The sequence below is a fragment of the Corvus hawaiiensis genome, chromosome 2 (genome assembly GCF_020740725.1).
Source record: "Corvus hawaiiensis isolate bCorHaw1 chromosome 2, bCorHaw1.pri.cur, whole genome shotgun sequence".
Classification (NCBI taxonomy): domain Eukaryota; kingdom Metazoa; phylum Chordata; class Aves; order Passeriformes; family Corvidae; genus Corvus; species Corvus hawaiiensis.
Window position 1 is genome coordinate 68,465,702 of NC_063214.1, and position 10,776 is coordinate 68,476,477.

The window sequence follows — 10,776 nt, forward strand, 5'->3', positions numbered from 1 at the left end:
ATCTGAATATCAACATACATCATCCATGACCATATTCTTAGAACAACAGATATTAAACTTCTGCAGGTAGAAGCAGTGCCCAATACTGCTATTTTGCACATAGAATTCAAGATTCATGGGGCAAGAAAGAGACAGGCATGTATAAGGGTCAGTCAGAGAATGTCTGGGCATTCCCTTCCCTTCTTCTGGGCATTAGTCCTTCCCTTCCCTTCCCTTCCCTTCCCTTCCCTTCCCTTCCCTTCCCTTCCCTTCCCTTCCCTTCCCTTCCCTTCCCTTCCCTTCCCTTCCCTTCCCTTCCCTTCCCTTCCCTTCCCCTAATTAAAGTGGCTATTTTTCTGGACCCATAAGTGGGAATGCAAGCGGGACACAGCCCACGGAACTGAATATTGATGTATCTAGATAGATGCATCTATGTATTTATGTTTCTGAATCAGCTGAAGTTCTGAATTTTCTGTGAGACAAGAAACTCTGATAGAAACTCAAAGATACAGAAGATACTAGAAGACTGCAGGCTGTGAAGTTCAGCTGTATTTGGGATTTCTCAGCGCATAGGGAGTTTGAGAACTGGTGCACTGATGACTAGATGAAATAAGTGCTCTCAATGTCTAAATCCTGAGGGTAAAAGTACTCATTGCACAATGGGTACAATGATATACAACCAGCCACGTAAGTAATATTGATTTCCTTAGGCAGGATCGTAGCTCCTGTGGAACTTATTAGGACATGTCTTGTTTACTTTGATGATTCTGTACTGAATAATCAGAGCAGAGAATCAAGTTGACTTCAGTGAAACTTGGATCGGGTCCTGAAAGACTGAATAAGAAAGTTACTTTTATTGAAAGTACACAATGAATCCTTCCTCCTGAATTCATTAGTTATTCGTTACACCACACCTGCTTCTCTAACAAAGATTGTCCTTGGTACATAGTTAAAACAAGGAGAAAACAACAAACAAGCAACATCTTCATTCTTGGCATAGAAAGATGCTGTTTTAGGAGGTAAAAATAGCACTGAAGAGGATAGTACTGCCTTTCTTACTGCTTACATTTAAATTCTCAGAAATACATAAGTAAAATGTTCAGTTTACTGGAATCTTATTTAATGCAATGTAATCCATGTTTTGTATGAAATGTAACATCTATTCAGACACATTGTTACTAAATTTGGTGTAGGCAATAAGAACATAAAATCTAATTTTTTTTTCTCTCCTTTAATCTTATTGACAAAATTGTGTGGATATAGTTTTATGTTGTCAGCTGTCTTTGCTGACACCTTCATCATGGGAGAACCATGAAGATGCAACCAATTGAAAAGAAGCCTCTTCAACATTCATCATGGTCTCCTCTTTTCTTGCAGCGAGATAGTCACTTGTATGTAATTGTCCCATGATGGAATGAAGGCTGCAAGGAACAGTTCAGTTGCAATCTGTCTCATATCTTGGTTTCCCCAGCAGAAACTGGTGTGAAGATAAGTGGTTAATTTAGTTTTCAAGGACATGAAATTAATTTTGAGGTCAGGCTCAATGTACAGGATACAAGTTTTGTATGTGAAACATCCATGTGTCAGCATGATTTTTTATGTAATTATGGTATGTTGAGCAGGCCAAATTCCAAGAAACACCCAAGTATGTAACTCCTATTAAAATCAGTAGAAGTCTTGTGTGTAGATGTTAGCAATGATCTAGGTCTCAGTCTCCCTTACTCAGATATAATTCATGCTTGACGAGTCAGCTCTGGCTGTGAGATAGAATAGCTGAGAGAACATTTCTTTACCCCACTGAGACACTTAAGTATCTTGCACTCGTTACTAGTTTCTGTTTTTCTTACTGTTCGGTGCTGGGTAGGTAGACAACAGACACCATACTAAATTCACTGCTTTAATAAGAAATAAATAATTAAGACCCTTCAGAGAAAATGTTCAATACTTTTTAAAACAGCACTAGCAGTTATACAGAATATTTCCTTTTAGCAGATGTAAAACCAGTATGAGGCATAACCCATGATACAGCACAATTATTTTTTTTTCCATAATCTTGTCAAGATTGACAGTTAAACTTTTTAAGGTAAAAGTCTAAACATTTTTGAGGATTTTCTTATTTCCTTGAGTCTCTTAGGACCTCACTAAGCTACTTATCAATCACACTGATATCAATTATGGGCAATGTTTGTCTAAGAACAATCTAGGTCATGTAAGACAAGATGAACTTATCCCTGGTATGCACTCTATTCATCAATACCTGGAGCTGCTCAAGCTTTTTTACCCTTGGAGACACCTAAATGCACTTTTTCAACTTGAAAGGTGCAAAAGTTCATCAGATCATTGGATCTTTCTGCCTTCATTATAAATACCACAGAGACTTCTGGAAACCTCTGCCAAAGACAGGAAGTATTCCTTATTTCACTGTAAAGTTATCTGTAAAGTTACTAGACACTATATAGTTACTAGACACTAAAACTACAACATGCTGCTCATATACTTTGTTGTGAGTGTAGTTAGCCCAGTGAACATCACATGTTGTGAAAGGTTCAGGGTGCATTGAAGTCCAGTGGGAGCCATATGTAGGTGATTGATATTTACTGAACTCTTAGGGCTCTCAACAAAGATTTCAGTGCATGCAAAACTGGCAGTCTTGGTCCTTCCCCAAGGCAAAGGTTCACACTTTTTTTTTTTTCTGTGATGGCAAAAAAGGGCCACTCTATCCCTTGTTGGAAGTTACTGATACCTCCCCATTTCTTCCAGTTAATGATTCTCTCCAACGCATTTCAGGGAAAAAAAATATCATCCTAGTCAACTTAAAATATCAGAACCTATTTCATCTACTGACTAATTAAGAAAGTTAACAAAAGTTAGTAGGCAGAGAGACTAAACTCCTCTTAGTTGAATGCTCATATCAGTGGATATGATTTATTTCAGCATTTTGTCTTCTGAATTCTGATTAGTTCTGAACAGGGGTCTGTCCTGGGTTCTGGATTCCAGAAGCAGTATGGAATTTTTTTTAATCCTGAAGTGGGGTGCCTAGCAACTCGAGAGAATTACATGATCAGATGTATACTCTGATATTTATGTTTTCTCAGTCTCTGTCTCTACCAGCCTCATGAAACAGATCATTAGGATTGCCTTTATAACTCTAATACTTCTTTGGACCCAATGTCCCTTCAGCAAGGAACATAATTCTGGAATATATGTGTTTAAAATATAAACTTTGCAGTCCCAAATATTAAAATCAGTTATTTGTTTTATCTGGCTAGATGCAATTTTAGCCCAACAACATCCTTTTTTTCTTTTCTTAACTTATAAAAGCTTTTCTAATTTTTATCTTCCTTATATATAAATTTAGTGGTAAAAAGCACACCATTGGAAGTTTGGAATTTTTACATTTTGCTTTTCATTACTTGTATTTTATTGTTAATTCTGCTTCAGCTATAACAGCAGTGGTGCACCTTTGTTTCATTTTAAATAAGGAAATGTTACAGCAGCCTTAGTGTGATAGTTCACTTACATTCAATTTTCCACTGCTTCGACAAAAACTTCATCTGTGCTAGGGGTGCTGCAGTTCTTTTATCTTCATAGGGCTCACTGTAGCTGCCTGCAAACAGATCCAATTGACTGTTTTAATATTTACTTTTTTTAATGCAAATTTTCTTAGCCTGTACTCATTTGGATAAAATTGGTATACTGTTGGTATTCCTGAGCTCTGAATTCTTCATTCGGTTGCTAGTTAGGGCCTTTTCTTGTATTACATTAGTATTTCTGTACTTTCTATACATTGAATTATTGATTGTAATATAATTTTACTTGAGTCATTTCTAGCTGTTTTGTTAAGGGTTACTTTTAATTGAAGGATTTCTTAGACCCTTTTCTAGTACTTGATTAATTCTTATAATTTATCAGAGATAAATGTTTTCTTTCATCTCTCAAGAGTTATGGCATCAAAATTTTTGTTACACTGTTTTTTTCACGGTTTGAAACCCTGTCTCCCACATGCTTAATTATATGGAGAATGCAAGAGTTCTAAAATTTCTTGGTTATTAAAGAAGCCCTTATCTAATTTAATGAGAAAAATAAAAAAAGGCAACAAATGCAATGGGGCCTGTGATGATAAGACATACGATTTCTTCCTTTGTGTCCTGCACTGGTGCTTGCTGCTCAGAGGCCTTGGATGAGGCACTAATTCATCTGAGTATCTTCTCCATTTTCATGGATTTTTCAACACAGAGTTTTTAGTCTCTCATTTCTCTACTTCAGGCCACTTTGAAGTTAGTAATTTATTAGGAACTCTCATTTCTTCTTCAATTTTTACACTACCCAACCAAAAATATTTAAAGCAACAATTTTCAATGCTACAAAAGTGGTAAGTTAGAATTGATAATCCAGATTTATACAATATAGGAAATTATGGAAAACAAATTATGTTTAGCATATTCACCAAAATACAGGCTTCTTTGGGGGTGGACGTTTTAATGAGGCCTGCTGCAATAGGACATGGGATAGTGTTTTTAAACTAGCAGAGGGCAAATTCAGAATAGATATAAGGACGACATTTCTTATTCAGGAAAAGGACAGTTACAAGCAAAACTGAATGTATGTATGTATGTTTCATCAAAAGCAGCAATGAGCAACATTTTCCTTCTTAATTACATTCGAAGCAACAGCACTAAAGCTCTTCAGCTATTGCACTGTCTAAGTAGATGGTAGCAGAAGCAGAAAAGAGGAAATTTCAGCTGAAACTGGATCAAAACCTTCCATGTTAGTGAACTCAGTCTCTAAGAACTCTCTCTCAGAACTCAGTACAACTCATACACCAAGATAAATGCACAAAACTGGGTCTGCAGTCATAGTTCCTAGTTCCTGGGGCCCCATAATATTAAAAGCAAATAAGTCAGCTCTTCATAGACTACCCTATATTTAAATGCTAACAATAGAATAGTTTTTCCTCTTTCCTGCCTCTTATGCTCATGTCATTTTCATAGAGAATCACTTTTCAGGCCAAGTCGTAAAACAATTCTTGCCTCGAGCTGTCACAGGTAAGGAAAAGTCCATCCTTCGATGGATTCTTATTACTTATTAAATATTTAATAAGCTCTGAGACTAGTTCAGGGCTGTATTTCACTCTTGCCCAGTAATTTTGGTGCTGCTTGTCAAGGAAATAATGCAGGCTGAATGAAGGGCACATAGCACTAGTTAGCAGTTTGCATACATGTCAGTAACAATAACTTACCCATGTATAATCAGGTGAGGTTTTTCCATTTTAGCTTACAAGTTCCATTTTAAAGTATTACCCTGAGGGGAAAAAATAAAGAGTCCTGAGAATAGATGCAGGAAACAAAATCCAACAATATCCAACCACTGCGCTGAAAAATTGAATTTAAAAAGACTTTATTTTCCCCTTTTTTTTTCTGTTATTGGCACAATTTTAGCTTATTAAGAGCAGCAAATAAGGTCACTACGCTCAACAAGCAACCTCCTGTTGTTTCCCTTATCTTTATTTTCTTGATTTTCCTCTTTTTTCTGTCAGTTCTTTGCCTCATAAGCATTGACTTTCTTTTTTCAGAGTCTCTATAATATTCTGAACCAAGGATTGTAATCTTGAAGATTTTCTTTATCACCATGGCAAAGCGATAAAAAAAATCTCTGAAAGTGCATCCATTTCTGAAAGCATAGTGTAGAGCTGTTGAAATAATATTACTGGTGATTTAGAAAATATGAAGGATTATTTTGTTTTATCTTGAAACTTTTTATATTAACTTCAGTTTACACAACAATTTTCCATCTACAGTGCCACTCTGGTGCTCAAAATCATTGTTTAAGCTCAGAAGGGAGTGTGACCACTTTAATTAATTCAGTTGGAATCATCACAGATAGACTAAATTACTTTTGTGTCTTGAAGAGTAGTCATTTTCAATAAAAGGACTTTAGCATAAAGATCATATAAAACAAAAGTATTGAACAACACATACAATATTTGCTGTTCAACTGCTGAATTTGAGGTTTTATAAATAAAAATTTGTATTTTAGAATTCACACCTATTTAAATACTGACAATAAATTTGGCATTAAATCTAACTAAGAAAAAGGATTCATAACAATGGTAATAGATCTTAGAAACTTTCAGTAAATCCATTTATCATAGGATATTTACACTTGTGAGAAACTAAATCACATTAAAAAAAATGTAATTATCAGGAAATAGAATATAGCATTCAGTTTAGGAAGGTTTATTTGACAATCTATGGGATATAATTGGCAAAAGTTCTTTTAATTCTCTACTAACAAGTTAAAATTTCCAGTTAAAAAATATTGGGCTAGCAGAGTCAACTGTAGGAAAAAAAAAGTGAAAGTGGAAGTGTCAATATATTATTTAATCACTGTCAAAACAGTTCCATATTTCTCCTTTACACAAAGTACTGTAATATTTCTGTGGGAAAGTACATTTTTGCTCAATGTGAAATTGGATCAGAAATCCCTGTATGGCAAATCTGTAGCACTGTAACTCAGTAAGAACATTACTGCTATTGCCTGTGACAGGCTGCAGACCTGGAACAGGAGTGCAAAAGCAGGCAGAGGGTGATCACAGGGGCCGGGAAAATACAGGCACCAGGTGAAAGTAAACCCCAGCATCCTTAAACCACTCACCAGCATTCAGCTACTGGTCCTCAAAGGAATGCAACCTTGGGAGCTGGGAAAAAAAACCAGTTACAGGCGTGACAAAAAAAAGAGTAAGAATCCATTACTTATAAATCACAGCATATACAGTAAATTCAGATGTATGGTGCACTTGCAGGTAAAAGGAGGATGTGGAATATGATAATATATGCATAAAAAATGAGCCTAGGTGAATCCTAGAGTGAGGAGGAAGAAACCATTAATACCTAGCACCATACTTCTTTCATCACTGGTATACTTATGATTTAATACCTAAAACCCCCAAGAACTGAAGCCATTGACAACAGGATGCAGAGGAGAAGTAGAAGGCTGAGCATAGCACCAAAGAAAGGAGTAGATTCTATAGAGCTTGTGTATGCATCATTCTACCTGCATCTGATTTGACCCAGAAATGTTAAAATCAATGCAACTGGAGTAACAGTTCTTTGATTATACTGTTAAGAGTTTTTAATGAGACTAACAATCAATTCTTAGCTTCGTATATACAATGCATTCTTTTTGCCCATAACAAGGCTTTTTCTGTAATTGGGTGGGAAATCAAGCATTCTGTAACCTGAATGCAACAAATTCATAAGAGAAACATGTAACCATAATTAAGTCTTTTGTTGTTTTGTTTGTTTGTTTGGGTTTTTTTTAATATTTATCAAATACGTACTTAAAAAAATGTTCAGGCTTGGATATTTTATTTTTCAAATATTTGTTATATATATATATATGGGGGTTTTTTTTAAAGGAAGAGAATTCCAGAATGTGCTTCTTTTCTCAAAACTACTACTTCTGTCATCTTGCTCTCAGCTTCATAAATTTCACTAAACTGAGACAAATTTTGAAAATGGACTCTGTTCTCTGCAGGTACACTTGGTACTCAGTGAGTCTGCCACCTCATTATATACCGGTAATTAGGCTGAATATGAAAAACAAAATAGCTTTGCCTCTATATTTTTCCCCATCATCCATGACTCTCTGTGGGTTTGCATGTAGGAGCCTCTTTGCTGAAACAGACTTCAGTGAATAACGATTGTGCTGTGCTATATCCATCATTAGCCTCAAGATTTTATAATTTGTGTAAAGGGAAATTGGGAAAGTATAAAAAAGGAAGATTCAGTGCAATGTACTGTTAATGAACTATCTGGTCTCTGGTTTGTCAGCACAAAATACCTTGATCACAGTGGCTTGACCAAATCTCCTGAAGCAAAAGGACGAAACTGTTTCTTTGAAGCTTTTCACATATCTTCAATTTCAAGCATTATTTCTAGAAATATATTAATGAAAATATGGAATTATTTGGTTTTAACTGGGCATATCTGGTTTGTTCATGTACTGTTTATTCAAAAAACATGGGGCAAGCCCCCAGAAAGTAACACTCCTGCACTCTGGATCACATGGATCCAGAGGTTTGGAGAACCTGGTGCTTTCAGCCTGCTCCCAGTCCACCTAAGCACATGCCCACCAGGGTGAGGCACCTGAAGCTAGGGACAGGGTGACAGAGGCCAAAAAAGAGACCAAGTGACAGCTCCTGAGGTAAGAATGCAGTTCTTCTAAACAATATATATCTCAGAAAAGCAAGGAACAGATACATTACTGTTCCATGAGACGAGGGAAAGAAATACTTTTCCTAGGGATTCAGAGGAGATGATGCAGAGCTTGCCATAACACAGGAAGCCCCTGACTGGTTGAAGATTGACAGCAAGACAGAGTGACATAGTGCAGAGGCTTAGATTGATGGAAAAATTTCTGAAAATTTCTTGTGCTCTGATTTGAAGCTTTAGTTGTCCCTCCCTTTCTACAGATTGGGATTAAAATGCATTCTGCTGTTTACATGTGTCTATACTTGAGACCTCAATTTTTGCTGTCCCTGAATAAATGTTAAGCTGAACTTGTTAGTCTCATTGAATTAACATTTGTAAATATGGGGAGGAGGTCCAATGAAAATCCAAAGGAAGGCTGCAAGACAGTTTTGTCATGTGATTGCTTTGCAGGATCAAAAGTAACTATAATGTATCACCAATAACTTTGATTTCTTGATTCTAACATTGTCCCTTTTTAGATAAGACATTGAAAGCTTTGAGATGCTGAAGGTTATTATAGTTAGGAGGAGAACACATTGAGAGGATGCAATGCTTTCTTTAGGTAATGTCCATGATTCCAAAAACCCATGCAAAATAGGGACTTGATGAATAGTATAAAAAATGAAATAACAAGAGAAAATTTCCTAGCTTACTGAAACATGTTTTCATCATTTATTATGCCCAAATCTTTGTAGTCCTTTCTCAGAATTACATTTAATCTGATGGTTACATTGCTTCTTTCCTTCTCCTCCCACCATTTTTGTCTGTTTTTTGTTTTTTTTAATCCTTCTAAATTCTTTCTGACCCCTGAAATTTAATCATTATATCCCAGGGATCTTCTGTCCAAAAAGCTCAGGTGGCTAGTGACTGTAATAATTTTTCTTCCCTAATAAGTTTAATAATTTCTGCTGTGTTTGATAAAAAAATTACAATTTATCCTACTGAGTAGCAGAGGTTTAATCAAACATCTCTACAATGTTCTTACAGAGTTTTTTCTTTTGAAAAATTTCTTTCTCCAGTTATTGTATGTATACAAATACAACAATATTCTGTGGCCTGTTCTATTAAGCATTCTGCAGGGGTTTGTAAATTTTTTTTAAAGCAGACTGGGCAATGTCAGCCAGGTAATGAATGATTAAAATGCCTCAGGTTTTTGTGCAATAACATAAGCACAGACTCTGGGTCTAAGTGAGCTAATTTCCATATTCTGAATATTGCTGTTCCTTTCATTTTAAGAGCATGTGGAAATTCTGAGGTGAAAGCATCTGCTCCATGATTAAAAGAAATCCAAATGAATATACTTCAAAATAATTTCTATGAAAAAATATATAAAGTAATTAACCTCAGTACAATTTCAGATATTCTGTCTGAGAAACTGTAATATATCCCTTGCATAAAGAGCTAGTATTGTAAGGCAGAGAGAGATTCATACAGAGGCATTTGAGAAATGCAGGGACAGTGCAGTTTTGGCTGATAATTAATTAAAAAGAACATATACAATAACAAAAAAGAGAAAGTAAAATAAATTGTTAAATATGATCAGTTTTCACAGGCAAGGACTGATAAGCAACCAGCAGTATTGAAAACTGATAGGATGAAAAGCAATGAAAATAATATATTTCATCATATACAGAAGAAATATTAGTTGGTGGATGAACGTCACTCTAACGTGATGTCATTTGTATTAAAACAATGACTATTTGGATAAACACGCATAATAGGTAGGGTTAAAAAATAAAGTGTTTAAATATTCACACTTTAATGAATATTCAAAATCATAAGCATCTGATGATAAGAACTATTTATGGTGTTCAGGATGAGGAGCTGAATGCATTTTGACAAGAAAAATTCGGGAGAGAAAGGTAGTATTTACTTTTTTTTCTACCTCAGATTCTGAACCATGAAATATCTGAGAATTTTACACATTCGGAACATCCACCATATCTATCTCCTGGGCACAGTTCAGCTTTACCTTACACACATTTATTATACAAATGGTCTGTGCACACAATTAACATAAAGTTTCACAATTATGTTGGATTACTATGCCTATGTGTTCTGCACTAGTAATAAACATGCACCAGGTGAAGGTCTCCAGGTGCTGATTTTCAGGGGCTGCAGGGAGGCCCCTGTGAAGAGCACAGGTGGTTCCAGCCAGCTCCCAAAATGACCCGCTGCAATGCACAGCTGAGCTCCACAGCCAAGGTGATGGTACCTTGGGGAAAACATGTTTTAGAAAGGGCAGAGCATAAAGGGGAATGAGGAAAAACCTGAGATGAATAATCTGCAGGCACTAAAATGAGAAAAGAAGGTGGGGGAGGTGCTCCAGGTGCTGGAGAAGAGATTCCCCCACAGCCTGTGGTGAAGACCATGATGAGACAGGCTGCCCCTGCAGCCCATGGATGTCCGTGGTGGAGCAGAGATCCACCTGTGGAGAACACTGCATTGGAACAGGATCCTGACAGGAGCTGCAGCCTATGGAAAGGAGCCCATGCAGGAGATAATCTGCTGGCAGGAACCTTGGTCCTTGGGGGACCCATGCTGG

The 10,776-nt window shown here is 36.2% G+C and overlaps 1 long non-coding RNA gene across 1 annotated transcript; it reads right to left on the reverse strand.

Moving 5' to 3' along the window:
• Window positions 1-3,502: 3,502 nt before the first annotated feature.
• Window positions 3,503-6,677, reverse strand: LOC125321236. Its single transcript, XR_007201492.1, has 3 exons — window positions 6,634-6,677; window positions 5,219-5,280; window positions 3,503-3,586 (listed from the first exon to the last, which is right to left on the reverse strand). It is a non-coding gene; the product is annotated as an uncharacterized LOC125321236 (long non-coding RNA).
• Window positions 6,678-10,776: the final 4,099 nt, after the last annotated feature.